The sequence below is a fragment of the Talpa occidentalis genome, unplaced genomic scaffold, assembly GCF_014898055.3.
Source record: "Talpa occidentalis isolate TD23 unplaced genomic scaffold, MPIMG_talOcc4v2.1 talOcc4.11, whole genome shotgun sequence".
NCBI classification, from domain to species: domain Eukaryota; kingdom Metazoa; phylum Chordata; class Mammalia; order Eulipotyphla; family Talpidae; genus Talpa; species Talpa occidentalis.
Window position 1 is genome coordinate 50,437,840 of NW_023601104.1, and position 22,271 is coordinate 50,460,110.

The 22,271-nt window shown below is 53.2% G+C and overlaps 3 non-coding genes across 3 annotated transcripts; 1 reads left to right on the forward strand and 2 right to left on the reverse strand.

Annotated features, from left to right (window-relative positions):
- Nucleotides 1-593: 593 nt before the first annotated feature.
- LOC119239615 (U1 spliceosomal RNA) lies at nt 594-757 on the reverse strand. The gene has a single exon (XR_005123896.1). It is a non-coding gene; the product is annotated as a U1 spliceosomal RNA (small nuclear RNA).
- Nucleotides 758-6,123: 5,366 nt separating this feature from the next.
- Nucleotides 6,124-6,287, forward strand: LOC119239661 (U1 spliceosomal RNA). Its single transcript, XR_005123938.1, has one exon. It is a non-coding gene; the product is annotated as a U1 spliceosomal RNA (small nuclear RNA).
- Nucleotides 6,288-21,891: 15,604 nt separating this feature from the next.
- LOC119239627 (U1 spliceosomal RNA) lies at nt 21,892-22,055 on the reverse strand. The gene has a single exon (XR_005123907.1). It is a non-coding gene; the product is annotated as a U1 spliceosomal RNA (small nuclear RNA).
- Nucleotides 22,056-22,271: the final 216 nt, after the last annotated feature.

Genomic DNA, 22,271 nt, shown 5'->3' on the forward strand with positions numbered 1-22,271 from the left:
TTGTGTTGGCCTCCTCTCAGTGGGCCTCAGGAGGCGGCCCGGAAAATGCGTGTTTCCTTAGGGACATGTTCACAGGCACAGGGAGATGCCATCCAGCATTCTAGATGGCCAGAGTTGTGTCCCTCCCAATTCCATTCTTTATGAAAGCACAAGTCCACTCCTTACACAAGCACTGTACTCCACTCACGTGTGGTGCTTCACTGTCACTTGCTTGGGAGTGAGACAAGTCAGTTCCAGTCCCTCGGCAACGCCATGCTGCACCTGCCCGCTGCAGAGGAGTAACCGCCAGCAGTACCGTCCCAGATCCCCTGGGCATGTTCTCAGTAGCCCTACAGGCTGAACTTACCCCCGTGAACATGTTGACAAATGTCAGCAGGACAAATGTCCCAGAATGGTGGCCCCCCGCCTCCCATCCTTAAACACTCTTAGTTTCCTTATAAAAACAAAAGTGTGTCCACAAGTACACTGCAAAAGATAACTTAGATCTACATTGCCCCCCTCACTTAATAACCAATTCACGAGGAAAAAAAAATCACATATTAAACAGCGTAGCAACAAGTCTGGGAAAGTTCTTTTCTTTGAAAACCCGTTATCAGGGGAGAGCGCGAACGCAGTCCCCCACTACCACAAATTATGCAGTCGAGTTTCCCACATTTGGGGAAATCGCAGGGGTCAGCACATCCGGAGTGCAATGGATAAGCCTCGCCCTGGGAAAACCACCTTCGTGATCATGGTATCTCCCCTGCCAGGTAAGTATGAGCTGCTCGCCGCGCCGACACCCACACCCCGCTCCGCACCTCGCTCTTCACACACGGTCGCTCGCCTCGCGCCGCCCGCCCGCCCCGACGCCCGCGCCGGCCCTCGCCCCGACCTCGCCCGGCCCGAGAGCGCTCCGGGGGCACGGGCGCCCCCACACCAGCTCGCGCAGGGCCCAGTGCAGCAGGCCCAGCCTCCTCCGCGCGCTGCTCATCTACATACGCCACGCCCCGTGTCGCCGCGGGCGCGCCGGCCTCTAGCTCTGGCGGACGCGCTCTCGCCGCTGCCCTCCCGAGACACGCGCGGGGCGGGGCTGGACGCGCGCCCATCCCCCGCCTGGAGGGGAGACGCGGGGGCACCGGGGCTCGCGGATCTCGGCGCCCCGCAGTTAAGAGGAACAAGGAAGAAGGTCAAAGCCTGATTTGGGGCTCATCGCCCTGTCGACAAAAAGCACACGTAACTGCCAATAAAATCTTAGATGCCGAGTTAAAGTATCATCAATTTTTTAAATGATTGATTTATTTATGATTATAAGAATTGGGGTACAGGCCAGAGGTGTGGGAATTAAGAGGATTCACCAGACACAGAGCGGGGAACAGAAGAGGCAGACTGACCAAAGTACACTGCTAGGGGAGCAGCCGGGGAGACAGGAGAGGTCTGCTGTGCAATGTGGGTTGCTTCCCGACAGGCCGGGGATCGAACTTGTGCTGCAGAGGCTGGGGATTGCTTCACAGTGCGGTGCTTAACCCCTTGCACCACCAGGGGTTAGGGAGGCCCTCTTCGTGTGTATTTCTACACACTACAATGATCAGAATAAAGAAACAACTAATACAATATTATCTGCTGTATAGACATTATTCCGTTCATTTTCTTCTTTAAAAAAAAAAAAGGTTTATTTATTTATACAAGAACCGGGGTACAGGCAGATGTGCGGGAGGGTGAGAGGATACACCAGAGACAGGTGGGGAACAGAACAGACAGACTGATGAAATACACTGCTGAGGGGAGCAGCGGGCGCAACAGGAGAGGTCTGCCGTGTCATGTGGGACCCTTGCCAGCCGGTCTTGATCAAACCGGCGCTGCAAAGGCTGTGGACAGCTTCACACGCTGCACTCAACATCCTGCGCCACCAGGGGAGGCCCCTATTCCATTCATTTTCACTAATTGTCCCAATAATGTCCTTTGCATCAAAGGAAAATTCAAAATCACATGTTGCATTTAGTTGTCATCTCTAACCCATGTTAGTGTGAAAATGGTTTTTAGGTCCCTTATATTTCTTTTCTTTTTTTTGATTTATTTTTATTTATTTATGCACACAAGAACTGGGATGTAGGGCCTCCCCTAGTGGTGCAGAGGTTGAGCACTGGGCTGCGAAGCTGCCCGCAGCCTGTGTAGTACCAGTTGGATACCCGGTCGCCGGCAAGGGTTCCACATGGCACGCAGACCTCTCCTACCGCCCACTGCTCCCCTCAGCAGTGTATTTCGTCCTTCTGCCTGTTCTGTTCCCCGCTCTGGCTCTGGTGAATCCTCTCACTCTCCCGCGCTTCTGACTGTACCCAGTGCTTGTATAAATAAATAAAAAATAACTTTTAAAAATTTAAAAAATAACTGGGGTATAGCCAGAGGTTCAGGGGTGTGTATGTGTGTGAGAGGATTCACCAGAGACAGAGTGGGGAGCAGAATAGGCAGATCTACTGAAATACTGAAATGCTGAGGGGAGCAGCAGACAAAACAAGAAAGGCCTGTTGTGCCATGTGGGATGGAACTCATGCCACAGTGGCTGGTGATAGCTTGATAGTGCTGAGACATTAATCCCTGGGCCACCAGGAAGGCTCCCCAACCTTACATTTCATTATGTAGGTCCAAGCACAGCTTTACTTCACCATTGTTTAGGAACTGGACATCTCAATTGTTTCTTTGTTTTGCTGCACAAAAAAAAAAAGAAAGAAGAAGAAAAGAGCTGGACAAATATGCTACTGTGTCTTCACTTCTAGGTCCCTTCAGTGGATAGCTAAGATATACATATTTTCCTAAATACATATACACTATTAAAAACGAGCCCTTGGGGGCCTCCCCTGGTGGCGCAGCGCTTAAGCGCTGGGCTACAAAGCTGCCCACAGCCTCTGCAGCACTGGTTCCATTCCCTGCTGCCAGCGAGGGTCCACATGGCACGACAGACCTCTCCTGCCGCACCCACTGCTCCCCTCAGCAGTGTACTTCAGTCCTTCTGCCTGTTCTGCTCCCCACTCTGGCTCTGATGAATTCCCTCACCCTCCTGCGCTTCTGATTGTACCCAGTGCTTGTATAAATAAATAAATAAATCTTAAAAAAAAAAAAAAGCCCTTGGGCCTCCCTGGTGGTGCAAGGGTTAAAACACAACTCAAGAAGCTGTCCACAGCCACTGCAGCACAAGTTCAATCCCCTGCCAGGGAGATACCTACATGGAGCTGCAGACCTCTCCAAACTTGCCCGCTGCTCCTCTCAGCAGTGTGTTTCAGTCTATGTGCCTGTTCTGTTCCCCACCTGTCTCTGGTGAATCCTCTCACCCCCTGCACTTCTGGCCTGCACCCCAGTTCTTGTACGCATAAATAAAAAATTTTAATAAAAAATGAGCCCATACTCATTTCACTTTTCAGTCAACCACATGAATCCTCCTCCCCATTTTGTATTTGTGTTTCCTTTCTCCTACAGTAAGATCCTTGATTCCCAATATCCACTTACTCAAGTTGAATCCACACAACATTATTACAAAGTTGTTATAACCATGTGACTGAAAAATCTGTTCTGGAACAGTTCAGTATTTGCAGTTCTTGTCTTGAGATTTGATGGTGCATGTTTTCAGTGTACTGAGTACAGAAGTCATTTGCCTAGTTATTTTTTTCTACTTCAAAGTGCGGTACATGCAGTCTCAGATACTTAAGGTTTATTTGTTTTTCTTATTTAATTTAGGATTTTTTTTCTCAGTATTAAAAAGCAAAAACCAAAAAGTTCGAAAACCCAAACTAAACGAAAAAGTACACCCCAAAAAGAGTCATTTTCTACTTCCACTTATCTCTGACAAACCATCTATGGTTTATCTGTCTTGTGTTTCTCTTGCAAGAAGAGCATGTTGGGTGCCTCCCTGGTGGTGCAAGGAGTTAGGACGCAACCTATGATGCTGTCCGCAGCCACTGCAGCACGCGTTCCATCCCAGGGCAGGGAGCTACCCACGTGGCACTGCAGACCTCTCCTGTCTTGTCCGCTGCTCCCCTTGTTGTAGAGCAACCCCGATACAAAGGCTGGGACCTGAGGGTGGAGTTGGGCAGCCAGGTTGGATATAAAAACCAAACACGTGGGCCTTGGGCTCTCTCTCTGGCTCCCAATTGCTCGCCTCCTGGCTCACCGCTCCTGGCTGGCGGCCAACTCTGAGAGCGCCATTTTGGGATTCCTGATCGGCGGATCGGGTAGGACGCATTTAAAACTTTGTCTCCCACTTTTCTCCCAGAGCTGTACATTTCCTCATTTCCCCTTCCCTTGTAAATAAACCTTTTATTAGCCTTTCACGTGTGCCTGCAGTAGAGCATTGATAAGTCCTTTTAAGCGCGCGGGTGAGGACCCACAGTCAGGCACCCCGTTTTGTATCAGGGTTGCTCTACAACACCCTCAGCAGTGTATTTCAGTCAAACTGCCTGTTCTGTTCCCCACTCTGTGTCTGGTGAATCTTCTCACCCCACCCATGCACCTCCTCTGGCCTGTACCCCAATTTTGTATGCATAAGTAAATAAATCTTTTTTAAAAATGAAGAGAATGTGTATTTTCTTGTTTTCACAAAAGACTGCACACTGCACATGCTCCTGCACTTCTTCCCACTTGACAACATAGGGAACACGACATATTTAGTAAAACATAGGGGTCTAGGGCCTCCCGGATAGCGCAGCGGTTGAGGGCTGGGTTGCGAAGCTGACCGCAGTCTCTGCAGCGCAGGTTAAATCCCCGGCTGCTCCCCGGCCACCGGAGGAGGGTCCCACATGGCGCGCAGACCTCTCCTGCCGCCCGCTGCTCCCCTCAGCAGTGGACTTCGGTCCTTCTGCCTGCTCTGCTCCCCGCTCTGGCTCTGGTGAATTCTCTCGCCCTCCCGCGCTTCTGACTGTACCCAGTGCTTGTATAAATAAATAAATAAATCTTTAAAAAAAAACAAAACCCATAGTGGTCTAGCCAACCTTGTTACAGGGCAACCCCGATATAAAACGTGTTGCTTGACTGTGGGTCCTCACCCATGCGCTTAAAAGGGACTTATTAATACTCAACTGCAGGCACCTAGAAAAGGTTAATAAAAGGTTTATTTACAAGGGAAGGGGAAATGAGGAAATGTACAACTCAGGGAGAAAAGAGGGAGATAAAGTCTTAAATGCGTCCCACCCGTTCCAAGGACCTGGAATTCCAGTGGCTCGCTGAGAGCTGGCCGAGAGCCAAGAGCTGTGAAGACAAGAGAGAGCCCCCAAGGCCCACGGTTTCTGATTTTATACCAACCCTGGCAGCTTAACTCCACCCTCAGGTCCCAGCAACCCTCCCTTTGGTGATGATGGGATTTGTCATTTCCAGTGTCCTGATGGCTTTGGTCTGGAGTGGGGGTGCAGTCCACAAGGCCTGTATGGAATTAGCTCAGGACATCCTTTCCCCCGACAACCTGACTAACCTTCCCAAGACTACATGGGCAGGCAAAGAAAATGTAAACAAATGAGAAACTCACCTAGAGATGACTAGCCTGAAAAACTGTGATTTTCAATGGGGAAAGGTTAGAAATAAACGGCAAGAAAAACAAACTCTTCCATCTAATTTTTTTTATTTTTTAAAGACTTATTTACGCATGCATGCAAGAACTGGGGTGCAGGCCAGAGACAGACTGGGGAATAGAAGAGGGGAGCAGCAGGGGAGCCAGGAGGGGCCAGGGGCGCCATGGGGGTTGCTCCCTGGCCGCCAGGGACCAAGCTCGCGCTGCCGAGGCCGCGGGTGCCCTCACAGTGCTGCGTCCTAACCCCGTGCGCCGCCAGGGAGGCCCCTAATGTTCATTTTGGTTGGGAGAGTCGGGGACTTCTCCCGGGCACGCTCTACTTTTACAGCCTGGTTGTGGAAAGAACCCCGACCACGCGCATGTGGGGCGTGGCGTATGTAGATGAGCAGCGCGCGGAGGAGGCTGGGCCTGCTGCGCTGGGCCCTGCGCGAGCTGGTGTGGGGGCGCCCGTGCCCCCCCGGAGCGCTTTTGGGCCGGGCGCGGTCGGGGCGAGGGCCGTCGCGGGCGTCGGGGCGGGCGGGCGGCGCGAGGCGAGCGACCGTGTGTGAAGAGCGAGGTGCGGATCGGGGTGTGGGTGTCGGCGCGACGAGCAGCTCATACTTACCTGGCAGGGGAGATACCATGATCACGAAGGTGGTTTTCCCAGGGCGAGGCTTATCCATTGCACTCCGGACGTGCTGACCCCTGCGATTTCCCCAAATGTGGGAAACTCGACTGCATAATTTGTGGTAGTGGGGGGCTGCGTTCGCGCTCCCCCCTGGCATTTCGTTTACAATGATAGATGAACATTCGCTGTCTTTTAAATGCTTGGCAAAATTATGCCAGCTGGGGTTGTTATTGCATGAAGGTAGGCAACTGAGCACGGGCTGTGGGGTTCAATTGTATGTTTTCTACACATAGTGGAGCTCAACCAAGTTTCCTAGGAGTATTTTATTCCCACAGTTCTAAGCATTATCCACTCTACTAGAATACTCCTTAGTCAAGCCAGTTGACTTTTTTTTTTTTGAGGTTTACTTATGCATAAAAGAGCTGGGGTGCAGGCCATTAATGGGAAGGGTGAGAGGATTGGCGGTGGGGGCAGAGGGGGGAGGAGGGGGGAGGCGGGGAGAGCTGGTGGATCTACTGAAATACATTGCTGAGGGGAGCGGCAGAACAGACAGGAGAGGTCTGCTGTGCATGTGGGTCAGCTCCTTGGCCAGGGATTGACCTTGTGTTGCAGTGGCTTCCAGTTCCCACCAGGGAGGCCCCCTTTTTTCTTTTTTAATTGTAAATGGTTTACAGCAAAATTTGGGTGAATCTAGGGCTCCCTGGTGGTGCAAGGGGTTAAGCACAGCACTATGAAGCAATCCCCTGCCGGCTAGGGAGCAACCCACATGGCCCAGCAGACCTCTCCTGTCTTCCCTGCTGCTCCCTCAGCAGTGTATTTCAGTCAGTCTACCTGTTCTGTTCCCCACTCTGTCTCTGGTGGGTCCTCTCACCCTCCCGCACCCCTGGTGTATGTGGAACCAAGCTTAGCTGAGGTTTCGCCATTTTGTATATCCTCCACCTTGGTATGTTAGTCCTTGTCCAGCCGCATTCCGGAGATAGTTTCAGCAGTCACAACCCTCACTCCACTTGGTGACGAAAAAGCAGACCACCCCAGCCGCCAGTGAGGGCAGTCCTGTCCATAAATGGGTCAGCATCTCTAACCACCCAATCAGTTTGAAACTGTAACCGCGCGCGCCAAAATGCTTTTGTAGTAGCCAATGAGTAATTGCCAGCTTCTTTCAAAATTCGCGCCACTCGCGACCCTATAAGATACCCCAGCTTCCTCTGTTCGAGGCTCTCGACCTCTGCCGTTGCATCGGTGCGTGTCGAGGGCCCGGTCTCGAGCCCGTAATAAACTCCTCTGTGCCCTTGCATCGGTTGTCTGTGTCCTTGGGAGCTGCACTGGTCGATGTGGGCACAACAGTGTACACACCCAGTTCTTGTATGCATATGGCTAGAGCTTGAAACTGGCCCCTGCAGCTCTAGGGCATTGCCTGTCATGCCCCAACTCTGTCTTGAGAGCTGGAATCCCCCTATCCAAGCTGCAGCACTCACAGCCATGGCTGAGAAGATGCCACCCAGGCACCCTTGTACGCAAGACTCAAGTACTGGGCACTGCATTAGGGAGGGAAACAGCCATACAGGGGCTCAGGGCTTTCTCTCCCCGTTTACCAAGCAGGCCCCACTATTTCTAATCGCAGTGTGTTGCGTGGGACAACAGCACACTGACAAACGGGAGTCGTGGAGCAGGATGCACAATGCAGGATGCTGCTGAAGAGGAAGATCCTGGCCCATTTATTGACACCCTAACAGTACACATTTCTCTCACACTTAAGTATCTGGATGACTATGACAACTTAGACTATTCAGTAATCACAAATTCTATCAATTTTTGTATGTATATAAATATTGATAATTTTCATATATCTAATATGGCATTTCAGAAATACAAACGCCTTATTAAATACTGTTTGTAATAGATTCAGGTTTGCTCAATGATGCCTATGTGATGACTTCTCTAAAATCTTACCAAAATGATGTACACAATTCATGACCTTTTTACTAGACTGAGAAAGATACCACCCCATGAACTCAAGAACTGTATGATGGGCCTCCCCAGTGGCGCAGTGGTTGAGTGCTGGGTTGCGAAGCTGCCCACTGCCTCTGCAGCGCCGGTTCGATCCCTGGCCGTGGGCGAGGGTCCCACATGGCGCACAAACCTCTCCTGCCACCTGCTGCTCCCCTCAGCAGTGAGTTTCGTCAGTCTCCCTGTTCTGCCCTCTGCTCTGGCTCTGGTGAATTCTCTCACCCTCCCCTGCTTCTGGTTGTACCCCAGTGCTTGTATAAATAAATCTTTCAAAAAAAAAGAAAGAACTGTATGATGCTGTAGTACTGTATGCACTCAGATTCTTCTAGAAATTTCCTAAGTATGTTTATATATGAACTTGATCAGTATGTTTGAAATGTTATTCTGAAGAAAATAGATCATCTATATAATATTATAATATACTTTTCATTAAACTATTAACTGTTCTTCCATGAACATTCAGTTAATCTTATGTATCAAATAAATGACATTCCCAAATATTTTCTTTTGTTTTATGCTTGTCAGGCAGAATTTTATGTTCATTTTTATTATATTCCTATGCATAATGTGAAAGTTCCTGCCAAAATGCAGAGGTAATTCATATGAGGAAAGAGTTTTTTTTGGTGGGTGGGAGCAAGGGGTTAGACATTTTACTTATTTAAAAAACACAAGAGCTCTTAGTGTCATTCTGTAAATGCTGTGAAAGCTACCAACAAGGATTATATTGCTATCCATTACTCTAAGGACAAAGAATGAAATTTAGCTTGGATCATCCGTACTGCATCCTCCTTTCTCAAAATAAACAGAAAGATACACCCAGCTCATGGGTTGGAGGAATCAACATTGTCAAAAAGGCCATCCAAACCAAAGCAACTTAGAGAGTCAATGCAATCCCAAAAAAATCCCAATGGCATTCTTCAAAGAAATAGAACAAAGATTACTGAAGTTCATAAAAAATCACAATAGACTCCAAATAGCCAAAGCTTTCCTGATATCAAAGGGGGGAAATGAAGGTATCACACTTCTAATTTCCAACTATACTGTAAGGCCAGAACAAAAACAGACACACAGACTAATGGAATAGAACTGAGAGCCCACATAAAAAACAACATGTTTACGGACAAGTTATATACAAGAAAGGAGCAAAGTACATACACTGGAACAAGGAAAGTCGCTCCAACATATGGTGCTGAAAAATAGGAACTGCCACAAGTAAAATAAAGAAACTAGATCATTATCTCACACAACACATGAAAATCAACTCAAAATGGATAACAGACTTGGCTATGATACCTGAAACCACCAAAAAAACAAAACACAAAGAATAGGACAGAATAGAATGAAATTTCTAGGTTCCAAAAACTTGCCCTAAGTTTATAGCCATCCCCAGTGTCTGGCCAGAAGGCACGCTGTCATTTTCTGTCTCCTCCTAGAGTTCAGATCCTGATGCTGGTAGCAGAGATTCCACAGTCAACAAGAAAGATGGTGGCAGCAACAGAGAGAGTTCCACTTTTGTGCAAGTGCAGCTGTGGGCTGACTTTTGGGCAGGCTCGCCAACCCTACGAGGCCAGAAGCATCATCAACTATTTGAGTGCTAAGACTCCAATGAAGCAATGAGGAAGGAAAAACACCTCTGGTAATAATCAGAGCCATGTCAAGGAGCTGTAGGAATGCCAACCTTAGGGTTCTCCACCACAGAGTAGGAGTAATATCTCTATAGTGTCATTAATGGAGATCACTCACTTCAGTCATGTGTGCACTGCAGGGCCTCAGGTCACCTCCAGCAGGTGCTCAGTAAATGAGATTCCTTTCTCCTTCCCTGAGGAGTCCAACTTCTCCTCGTAACAGGGATTTGCAAGGAAGGAGGTAACATCACTTGAACACATTAGAACAGTTAAGAGGCAAAGTGGATTATCTACAAAAATGCCCATTTCCCAGGTGAATGATTCACTGTGGCTGATGCAGCCCTTGAATTTGGAGGAATCCTCTTGGCACCAGGTGAAAAGATCTCAAGAGCTCAGAAAGGGCCCTTCCGGGTCTCAGATTATCCACCATGAAGAACTTTGAGCGCGCTCTCGCGCGCACGCACACACACACACACACACCGTTGGTGACAGCGCCCGGCTACACCTGCTGTGTCTCTCGGGTGGGTCCTTTAGTGACGCAGGGAGGGTCACTGTTTTCAATATACTGACTCCGTTAATAACCCATTTTAGAAAATCAAAGACTTGCAGCTGGAGTGTGGCAGGCCGCGTGGCTCCTGGTCACTCGAGCACAGGAAAGCCTGGATTCTACTCAAGGGAGAGTCTAAGTCGGCTCATGGGCCTCCCTGGTGGTGCAAGGGGTTAAGAAGCAACCTATGAAGCGATCTGCAGCCTCTGCAGCTTGTGTTTGATCCCCAGGCGGCCAGGGAGCTACACATGGAGCAGCAGACCCCTCCTGACTCGCCAGCGACTCCCCTCAGCAGTGCACTTCAGTCAGTCTGCTTGTTCTGTTCCCTGCTCTGTCTCTGGTGAATCTTCACCCCACCCCCACCACTGGCCTGTACCCCAGTTCTTGTATGCATAAGTAAATCTTTAAAAAATAAAAAAATATAAAGTCAGCTAATGAGGCAGTTTCCAAGTGTGAAATTCCCCTTGCAGGCTCTGAATGGCCACATCAGCTGCGCGACAGGGAAGTGAGGCCTCAGCCCTCAGATGTGGGCCCAGGCCCAGCAGGGGCAGCACCTCAGACCCCCTGAGAAGAGCCCCAGGCGCCACACAGGCCACTGGTCAGAGCCTGCACCCCGGGAGACTGGACGCAGCTCGGGCCTCCTGCCTGCTGGACCAGGGGCGGGAGGGGGATGGGCCCCAGGAACGTGGAAAATCCGTTCCCCAAACTGCACTGTAGACCGCGGAGGTGAAAACGCGCAGGCCGGCGGGGGATGGAGGGCCCAGGACCCGCGGGGCGCCCTCGGGGGCTGCAGAAGGGAGCAAACGCCTCTCGAAGCAGGGGGTCCGCGCAGGAGGGAACCGGACCCCTGCGTCCTGCCGGCCCCAAAATGAACCCCCAAAGCCTCAGTTCTCCACATCCAGCCCGCGCGCTGGGGCCGGCCCGAGCCCTCGCGCCTTCCCTCCCCCGGCCTCACCTGTCCACTCCAACGCCCCCGATCCCCAGGTCAAAGGGCAGTGGCGCCCCCTTGGGGTTCCTGAAGGACCAGGCTCACCCCAACTGGACCCTCACCCCGAGCTGGGGGCCAGCAGGGCCTGGGCCTGGCCGAGCACGCATGCGTGGTCGCGGCGCAGGTGCTCCAGGTGCGCTGGGCGGGGCTGGGCGCGCAGGGGCTCCCGGAGGCCACGCCCACCCGGCTGCAGGGGATGGCTGGACGGTTTGCAAATAAACCCTGAGATGCAGACAAAAGTCTCCTCCTCACCCAAAACACTGTGACCCTAAGTTATCCGTTAGTCACTAAAATGGCAAACAAGGTTGCTTGAATTTCTGGGAAAGATTTTTTTTTAAATCATTCTTGAAAATCCCCTTACCTGAAGCTGACATAAGAGCATGACTAGGGGACACCTTGGTGGTGCAGGGATTAAGCACCGCACTGTGAAGCCATCAGCAGCCTTTGGAGTCCCAGTTCCATACCCAGCCAGGAAAGGTGACCCACAGGCCCCCTGCGGACCTCTCCTGTCTCCCGGCAGCTCCCCTCAGCAGTGGATTTCAGTCAGTCCACCTGTTCTGTTCCCCACTATGTAAGGGGTAATCCCCTTACCCCCATCCCTGCACCTCTGGCCTGCACCCCAGCTCTTGTATTCATAAGTAAATAAATCTGTCAAAAAATAAATAAAATAATATAAAAGCAACTAAAACATTATTTACCTGCAGATCCTGAAATGGATCCTATTGCAAACATTAAAAAGCAGCTGTTATTCAAAATACATTATGAGAAGGCTCTCGGCTCCACATATAACGTTTCCCTTTGCACATCATGGTGCAGGACAATACACTGTGGCCCAGACTTTGACATCCCTGAGTGTTCTGTGGTTTGGTGGCTAGGGGTTGGAGTCAGGCCAAGCTTCAGAGATTGGGGGCCGGATACTCTCCTGTTATCAGCGGTGATTAATGAATGAGTCCAAAAAAAAAAAAAAAAAAAAGAAAGAAGAAAAAAGAACACACCCCTGCCAAACTGCAATTACATATATATCTCAAATTTAGTTTCCTACCTTGGAACAATTGATGGAAGACAAGAGTGAAAAACCTGGAGAGGGGGTGCCCCGAGACCAGAACCTGACTCACACAAGGAGGTGGGGGTTGAGGGAAGTAACACAACCATTAACCCTGCTGGAGAAATCAAGACCCTCAAGTACAATGCCTTATCACAAGGCATAAGGCCCACGCAGGATCAGATGCTCTAGGGAGTGGAACACAGGCCTGAGGGTAAAGATATGGAGATTGGGTCCATCCTAGAACCTGTGGCCCCTTTCTAGTTTTGCCAAGTTATCCAACATCAGCAAAAAACAGGCCACTCCACAGAGGAGTGATGCCTCCCAAAGAGAAAAGGACTATACTCGTGCAGTCTCTGTTCTGGCAAGGGGCAGCTGGCCCTCTGCCCACCCGTGACTATGCAGGTGCTTCCTGTCACCAACTCTCTCCTTCCGCAGGCCAGCAGCAGAAGTTCAAATTGCAGAGTTATAAATGAAACAATTTCATATACTAGAGGTTTGGTTTGTTATTGTTTTGTTTTGTTTTTTGTCTAGGAAAAGGGAAAGGAAAATCAATGAAGGTGCTTACCTGGAGAACACAGTTACTTCTTTTAAGGGGAGGATATAGTGGGTTAGTCTTTTGAAAAACAATTTTATCAAAAAGCAGTCCGTGTATAAACAAAACCACATTTATCTCTGTTAACACAGACCAGGTCAATAACTCTTTTTTTTTTTTACTAAAAAAATATTTATTTATTCATGCATAGAAGTACTGGGGCACAGGCCCTATGTGTGGGAGGGTGAGAGGATTCAGTAGACACAGAGCGGGGAACAGAACAGGCAGACTGACTGAAATACACTGCTGAGGGGAGCAGCGGGGGAGACAGGAGAGGTCTGCCGCACCATGTGGGTATCTCCGCAGCCGGCCAGGATAGAACCCGCACTGCAGAGGCTGCGGACAGCTTCAGAGCGCTCCACTCAAACACCTGTGCCACCAGGGAGGCCCTCAATAACTCTTTTTGAATACTCTAAGCTTTTTTTTCTTAAACACATTTAAACATATAATAAAACTATTAACTCCAAAAATTATAGATGTAAGACATTTATGCTGTCATTAAACCATTACATTTTTTAAAAATTTTTGACTGAAATACACTGCTGAGGGGAGCAGCAGGCGAGCCAGGAGAGGCCTGTGTGCCATGTGGGTTGCTCTCTGGCCTGGGATCAAACTTGAGCTGCAGAGGCTACAGACAGCTTCATAGGTTGCATCTCAACCCCTTGCACCACCAGGGAGGCCCCTAATCATTTTAAAACATCTAGAGCCCAAGATTGGAAGCATCTTAAAAACAAGCATAGAAAATTCAAATGGCTTTGCAAAGTCCTGGTTTGTGTTTGACCTCACAGAGGAGGCTTAGTCCTAGGAAAAATAAAGGATACCCTCTACCTGGGGCCAGAGAAGGACAGAAGAGGCAGATGGCGCAGCGGTTGAGCACTGGACTGCGAAGCTGCTCACAGCCTCAGCAGCACTTGTTCGTGGTGTGCAGACCTCTCCTGCTGCCCGCTGCTCCCCCCAGCAGTGTATATACCTCGGTCCTGCCTGCTCTGCTCCCCGCTCTGGCTCTGGTGAATTCACTCACCCTCCCGCGCTTCTGACTGTACCCAGTGCCTGTATAAATAAATAAGTAATTAAATAAACAAACAAAAAAATAAATAAATAACTCTTTAAAAAAAATCTTACTTTGCAGTTTGTTTGTTCTTAGACTCTTATCAGAAATTTGACAAGGAATATCATTTACAGAAACCTACTCTGTAGTTTTTGATGACTAAATTGACTATTTCAAATAAGAAACTTAGATTTTTAATGAAACTTGTCACTTTTAATGGCCAATAAGAAGTTTAGACATTTTCCAACCATCTGGCAAGCTTCCTTCATAGCTGACTAGAAAGTCCAAAGTAATTTTGACAAAACCAACTGAGCCTGGGCCTCCCCTGGTGGCGCAGGTGGTTGAACACAGTGCTGTGAAGCTGTCCACAGCCTCTGCAGTGCAGGTTCAATCCCAGCCAGCCAGCAAGGTCCCACATGGTGTGGCAGACCTCTCCTGTCACACCCGCTGCTCCCCTCGGCAGTGTATTTCGTCAGTCTGCCTGTTCTGTTCCCCGCTCTGTCTCTGGTGAATCCTCTCACCCTCCCACGCATCTGATCTGTACCCCAGTTCTTGTGTGCCTAAATAAATAAATCTTTAAAAAAAAAACAAACCCACTGAGCCTGATCCCAGAAGAGGCCAGCGAATTCAGAGGAAGAAAAGGCCACCTTCAAGTGGAGAACACTCTCTTCAGCTTCCTTGACATCCCATTTGCACAGTGACTGGTAGATGCTGAATTAGCTGTCTGACCAAACACATAAAAATAAGAAAAATACCAAACTTTTAAATAACCAAGACCTGATTCCAGACACTTGCTTGAATTCCTTACACAGGCACAACATTAAGATTCACAGAGCTATTTGCACAAAGTGAGGACCAAGTAAGGGAAGTAGAAGGCCCAGTCCAGTCCAGGCCCACTGCTCCCATGGGGACAACCCAGCCCTTCCAGCCACCTGCCAGAGTCCACAGAGTCAGGGTTGTCCTAGGTTGCCCACAGCCAAAGCGCCTGAACTTACCCTGGATGTCAGGGTGAGACTGTAGAAGAGGATCGTCACAAGGAACTCATGCCTGAGCCAGCCAGTGTGGAAAAGGAGTGCACACTGCCTGGCTTTTGTGTTAGGAAAGCACCTGTCTGTTCCCCACTGTCAGCTGCTCCTGGGCTCCTGCAGGGAAAGAGTGACAGGAGCTGCTTCTTAGACATGGGTTGGCAGCTACAGGTCCCCAATTCAGTTAATACTGTCCCCAAGGGGCTTTCAGATGAAACAAATATGGTGCACCTCTTCCCATTTTAAGCACATCCCTGGCTTCCAAAAACGAACAGAAAACTCCAAATACCAGATACCCAACGAAAATAAATGTCCCAATTCCCACTCACCCAGGCCTGACACATCACAGGAGTCCCAAGTTGAGGGAGTCTCACAGACTCCCTCCCAAACTGAGGGGAACTGGGCCCCCTGTCAGATGTGGACTCCATTCCTCCCAAATGTGTGCAGGCTAGGGGCTTGGCGTGCACCCCAGGGAACTGACATCAAATGCCAGGGGACCTCGGTTTTCCACCAGGGTTGCATCTCCTTCAAGGTGAATCCAGGGGGCAGAGAAGAGCTGGGTCTCTCCGGAGGAGGAGGACTTTGCATGTTCCTGGGAGGAAAAACCCCACAGCTGCTGGGACTCTCCCTCCACCCCTCAGAGGGCACTCCCTCTGAGGGGTGGGAGGGTCAGACAGCCCCCAGGGTTGCCAAGGCCATGGGGGTGGCCTGGCACGCCACCGCTGCGGGCAACTGCTCCATCCCTGGGAAGTCAGAGTTGGGGCTGGCAGAGCCCAAGAGGCAGATCCAGCTCCTGGCTCTGGCCTGCCCCATGGGTACTGAACGCCAGCGCCGCCCTCAGTTTCCCTCAGCCAATCAAAGGAAACCGAGTTTGGGGGAAAGGATAGTGGTTGAATTTGTGGACAAACGAGGAGGGCAGCAGACTCTTGTCTGACAGACCGCCGCCGTCCTGCACTTGGGCAGAGGGCAGGGGTCTTTATGCAAAGGGGAAAAAGGCGAAGCTGAGGGAGGGTCCGCAAAGGGGAGGGGAAATGGGTGGGCGCCAGATGGGTGAGCTCCAGGCTGCTTTTCTCAGCTCCTTGGAAGGGGAGAAGACACATCTGTCAAACAAGGGGGGAACTGCAAGAGATGGGGGGACCAACTTGTTCATTCCTCCCTGAGAGACTGGTCACTTGTAACTGCATCAGATGCGCTCCAGCAGCTCAGACCAAAACCTCACATTCATAATAAAATGCTTTATTTTTTTTAGATTTATTTCTTTATGCACACAAGAACTGGGGTACAGGGCAGAGGTGTCAGGGTGTGAGAGGATTCACCAGAGACAGAGTGGGGAGAACTGGCAGATGGACTGAAATCCGCGGCTGAGGGGAGCGCCTGGAACACCCGGGAGGTTTGCTGCGCCCTGTGGGCCCTCCTGGCCCACGGGGGTGGGCTCGTCCTGCAGGGACTGGCCAGAGCTGGAGATCCCCATCTGTACCCCTGCCTCGCGCCCCCGAGGAGGCCCGTGAACATGACCTGAAATGGCCCCCAGTTCTCAAGGTGAAGCTGAGCACGACCGGAGATGTATGAGAGATGGCGCCGCCATTGGGATCACGATGGAGACCCAGCTCAGGGCAGGGTCCTCCTGCCCCCGGGATGGTGCGGGGGTGGGGGGTGGGGGCTCCTGACCCGCAGCTCCCTCCCTCCGCGGGCAGCGGCTGCCTGCCGGTCCGGGGCCACCCCAGGCCAGGGCGTTTCTGCCCCATCGCCCTCAGCGGAGGCCGCGCCGCTCAAGGCCCCCATCCGGCCTGCGACCCTGAGACGCCAGGGGTTCTCCAAGCAGAGCAGGGGCGCACGCACCCAGCTCGGCCTCCCCGGATCTCCAGATGCTGCATCACCAGGACTCCCCGAACCCTCTTAGCACCCCCAGGCCCTGGCCGACACTCACCAGGAGGTGTTAGGGGGAAAAGGATGTCCCAAAGCAAATTCCATATAGGCTTTGTGGACTCCACCCCCACCCCAGGCCAAAGCCAAAGACACTGGGAACTCCAAATCCCATCACCACCAAAGGGAAGGTGGCTGGGACCTGAGGGTGGGGTTAAGCAGCCAGGTGGATACAAAAGGCAGACACGTGGGCTTTGGGGGTCTCTCCATTTTTGGGCTCTTGGCCAGCAGCAGCGTCCGGTCAGCTCTGAGAGTGACTTTGGGGTTTCCAGGTCGTCGGATCGGGTAGGACGCATTAAAGACTTTATTTCCCTATTTTCTCCCTGAGTTGTACATTTTCCTTATTTCCTTTTCTCTTGTAAATAAACCTTTTATTAACCCTTTTGCATGTGTCTGTAGTAGAGTATTCATAAGTCCCTTTAAAGCGCGCGGGTGAGGACCCACAGCCAGGAACCCGTTTAATATCGGGGTTGCTCTATAACAGAGGTAGAGGGTCCCTGCACCCTCCGCTCACACTCACCCCCCAGGAGCAGCGTGTACCCCGAAGACACCCCCCTCTAGTCACAGGCAGACGGATGACCGCGCCCACTGCCGGGAAGAGCAAATCGCCATTCCCAGACGCACCACCACGCGAGCCCCGGACCAGCCATCCCTGATGGGGAAAAGCCCACCCGTGACCCGGCAGAGCTGAGAAGCCACCAGGTGCGGCTCCAGGAGCGGCCGGGCGCCCCGCCAGCCCGACTGCGCAGGCGCAAGAAGTCACGCAGACAGAAGCGTCGGTAGGGGGCGCAGATCTCGCCAAGGGGAACCCCCCCCCCACCTTCTATCCCGCCTACCCCCACCCCCCGCCCTCTACCCCCTACTCCCATTCCCCGTTCCCGGGACCTTATTTCCAGCGGCGACGCTCTGGTTGTTCCTCTTCTCCTTGTTCTCTGCCGCAGCCTTTATCTCCTCAGCCCCAGCCTCAGGTGCGCCGCGAGCACGCCCACCCCTGCCCCGGGCGCTCACCCGCAGGCCGCCGACGCGAAGCCCACACCCCCAACAGGCCCCCAGTTTTCCCAGCTGCAGGTTGCCACAAAGGCGTTGGGCGCAAACCCCAAAAGGAAGCAAGCTTCCCGTGGCCCTCCTTCCACCCCGCCGTTTGCGGTCTCTGGACGGTCCCCACCTGGCTTCTCTTGGCCACGGTGTTGTAGCGCAGCCCCGATACAAAACGGGGTGCCTGACTGTGGGTCTGTTGTAGCGCAGCCCCGATACAAAACGGGGTGCCTGACTGTGGGTCTGTTGTAGCGCAGCCCCGATACAAAACGGGGTGCCTGACTGTGGGTCCTCACCCACGTGCTTAAAAGGACTTATCAATGCTCTACTGCAGGCACACGAGAAAGGTTAATAGAAGGTTTATTTACAAGGGAAGGGGAAACGAGGAAATGTACAACTTGGAGAAAAGTGGGAGACAAAGTTTTAAGTGAGTCCTATCCGATCTGCCGATCAGGAATCCCAAATGGCGCTCTGAGAGCTGGCGGCCAGGAGCCGTGAAGCCAGGAGGCGAGCGACAGAGCGAGCGACCCCAAGGCCCACGTGTTTGGTTTTTATACCCAACCTGGCTGCCCAACTCCACCCTCAGGTCCCAGCCACCCTCCCTTTGGTGGTGACGGGATTTGTCATTTCCAGTGTCCTGATGGCTTTGGTCTGGAGTGGGGGTGGGGTCCACCAAGCCCGCATGGGATTAGCTCAGGACATCCTTTCCCCCTGACAACGGGACCTGCGGCCGTGGCCCGCACAGCCGAGCGGCGCAACCGAGCACCACATCACCGCAGACGCAGGGGAGACCGTCCTTCCAGACAGGGCGCCCCCGAGGGCGGAACGAGGCGCCCGGGTGCAGGCCCCGCCCATGGTCGCTCCCGACCGCCCCCCACAGCCCCGCTCCCCGCAGGGGAACCGCCGCTCAGTCTGGGCGCCTCGGCGGTCCCGTGCAGGGGCGCCCGGCTCCGGCCTCTCGGGGCTGCGGGCTCAGCGCCAGCCACACCCCAAACCCCACCCCCAGCTGCGCGCACTCTGAGGTCTGAGACACTCAGCTCTCTTGGGGTGACCGCGCAGCCCCAGGGGTGCTCACTGCCGTCCCCGCCGCTCCAGGTCTCGTCACCCCGCGGCCGGCGGCCCCCGCGCCAGGCCCTGGAGACCAGCTCCCCGCGGGCGCCCCCACAGGCCACGTCCCCGGCCGCCCCGGAGGCTCCTCCGCCCTCACCCTCAGGCTCCAGCCCCGGGCCTCGCCCACAGGTGCCGCGAGGAGGCGCAGCTGCTCCGGGAGCCCCGCGGCTCGCGCCCCACGGGCAGGGCTCCGGCCTCGGCGCCCGCCTTGGCTGGTCTGAGCGGCTGTTTGAGACTCTCCCGCCTGCTGCGGAGAAACCCCGGCCCCCAGGCCGCTTAGGGCACCCCGACTCTCCTCTCCCGGGGCATAGAGGGGCCGCTCGCTCCCCCCGCCCCCAGCCTCTGGCGTGGCCGTGAGCCCCCGCCCTCCGTGGGCTGCCCGGGTGCGCCGGGGAGCGGGTGGGGCGTCGGGCTCCTGCTCCCCCGCTGCGTCTGCGGCTCGGGGTCCGGGGCGGGTCCCCGGCGGCGGCTCACCCTCCCCCCAGGTCTCGGGCAGCTCCCGGGCCGCGTCCGCCTTCTGGGGGGGCCGCGGCGCCTCCAGGGTCGTTCCTCCACCCCATGGGCAGAGCTTGGGGGACGCTCACCCCAGCCCTGCTCTGAGCCGGGCTAAGTCCGTCCGCGGCGCCCCCGCAGTGCGCACCGTCCCCGGGGGCGCCGGGTCCGGGGGCCGCAGAGAGGAGCCGCGCCCCGTCCGAGGTCTTGGGGGCCGCGTCCCGGTCCGCGCCGGGTCCTGCCGCCCGGGCGGGTCGTGGCGGCGGCTGTGGGGCGGGCTCCGGGGGCTCCGGGCACACGGGCAGAGGGTCCCGGGGCTCCGGGGGCTGGCGTGGGCCTTTCGCGTTCTCCCCACAGCGCAGCCGGGCGCCCGGGGCAGGGCGGGCAGGAGGCCGGGGCCCGGGGGAGGCTCCCGGCCCCTGCGAACCCAGACTCTCCGCGCTCTCCGGGCGGGCGCGGCGCGGGCGGGCCGGGGGCTGAGGGGCCGGGGATGCGGGGCTAAGGGGGGGGGCTGAAGGGCGGGCAGGGCCCCCCAGCCCCCGCTCTGGCCCTGAGCCCCAAATGGTGCGTGGCCTGCATCTGCTCGGGGCTTCGCTGCACGAAGGATCACAGTGTCTAGTCTGTTTTTCGGGAGAGACCTTGAGAAATTAACTTTACAGTGACTTCAAATGCACAGGAAACTTTCAGGGCAGCTCAAGTGTTCAAGTGCTCTCTGTCTCATGCTCAGATTCCTGCTTTACCGTCTATTTTACTTCCCATGAAACATTGCCTGTGTTTTCATCACAGCATTCCATTTTGTATTTAACCAAAATATTCCAGGGATCTAGCACATCACCCCCCAAAATAAATCATCTTGGTTCCCATGTGAGAATCCATTTCAATCGTCAACACCTGCTCCAACTGGGTGAGATCATGCTCTTCCATCTAATCGACTTTTCTCTTTGGCAGCTCTTCCTGACTCTGCTTCTCATTTTCACAACCATGAGGGGTTTAGTGTGCGCCCCTGCCTGCACTGTGGGGTGGCTTTTCTTAAAGATTTATTTATTTATGCATACAAGAACTGGGTGTGTACGCCAGAGGTGCAGGGGGAGTGAGAGGATTCACCAGAGACAGAGCAGGGAACAGAACAGGCAGAATGACTGAAATACACTGCTGAGGGGAGCAGCAGGCGAGACAGGAGAGGTCTGCTGCATCATGTGGGTTGCTCCCTGCCTGGGGATGGAACTTGTGCTGCAGAGGCTGCAGACAGCTTCAAAGTGCTGCGACTTAACACCACCCGGGAGGCCCCTAGAATCTAAATTCGTGATTGCTTTTATTTATGGAGTCTCATACCAATGACAAAGGAATTCTCAGGGTTTTGGAGTCAGTATTATTTTCTCTAGTTATTTAGAGGAAACCCTTGCTTCACAGGGCTATAAGGCCCCTTAGATAGACTGAAGTAAAATATTTAGGGAATGTGCTGTCAGTACAGGTGGGGATATGTTACAAAGTTTTCAATCTTGGAGTCACCCTAATTTTTTTAAAGATGTATTTATTTATGCACACAAGAGCTGGGGCACAGGCCAGAGATGGGGTGTGTGTGTGTATGTGAGAGGATCCACCAGAGACAGAGTGGGGAACTGAACAGGTTGACTGAAATACACTGCTGAGGGGAGAAGCGGGGGAAACAGGAGAGGTCTGCAGGGCCACGTGTGGGTTGCTCCCTGGCCGGCAGGGGATTGAACTCATGGTGCGGAGGCTGCAGTTTGCTTCATAGTGCTGTGCTTAACCCCTTGCACCACCAGGGAGCCCTAGAGTCACCCAAATTTTGCTGTAAACCATTTACAATCAAAAAAGAAAAAAGGGGGCCTCCCTGGTGGGAACTGGAAGCCACTGTAACACAAGGTCAATCCCTGGCCAAGGAGCTGACCCACATGCACAGCAGACCTCTCCTGTCTGTTCTGCCGCTCCCCTCAGCAATGTATTTCAGTAGATCCGCCACTCTGCTCCCCCCACCCCGACTCCGGCTAATCCTCTCACCATTCACATCTATGGCCTGTATCCCAGTTCCTTTATACATAAGTAAACCTCAAAAAAAAAAAAAAAGTCAAGCGACTTGACTGCGGAGTATTTTAGTGGAAATGAAGAGTAGACAATGCTTAGATCTGTGCGAGTTAATGCCACTGAAAAACTTGGCTGAGCTTCGCTATAGGTAGAAAAAGTGCAATTTAACCCTGCAATCACTGTCCAGTTATCTGTTTTCAGATGACAACAACGCAGCTTTAACCACCCCGAGGCAACTTAGAAACCAAACACTCATCTATCATTGTAAACGAAATGCCAGGGGAGAGCGCGAACGCAGTCCCCCACTACCACAAATTATGCAGTCGAGTTTCCCACATTTGGGGAAATCGCAGGGGTCAGCACATCCGGAGTGCAATGGATAAGCCTCGCCCTGGGAAAACCACCTTCGTGATCATGGTATCTCCCCTGCCAGGTAAGTATGAGTTACCCGCCGCGCCGACACCCACACCCCGATCCGCACCTCGCTCTTCACACACGGTCGCTCGCCTCGCGCCGCCCGCCCGCCCCGACGCCCGCGACGGCCCTCGCCCCGACCGCGCCCGGCCCAAAAGCGCTCCGGGGGGGCACGGGCGCCCCCACACCAGCTCGCGCAGGGCCCAGCGCAGCAGGCCCAGCCTCCTCCGCGCGCTGCTCATC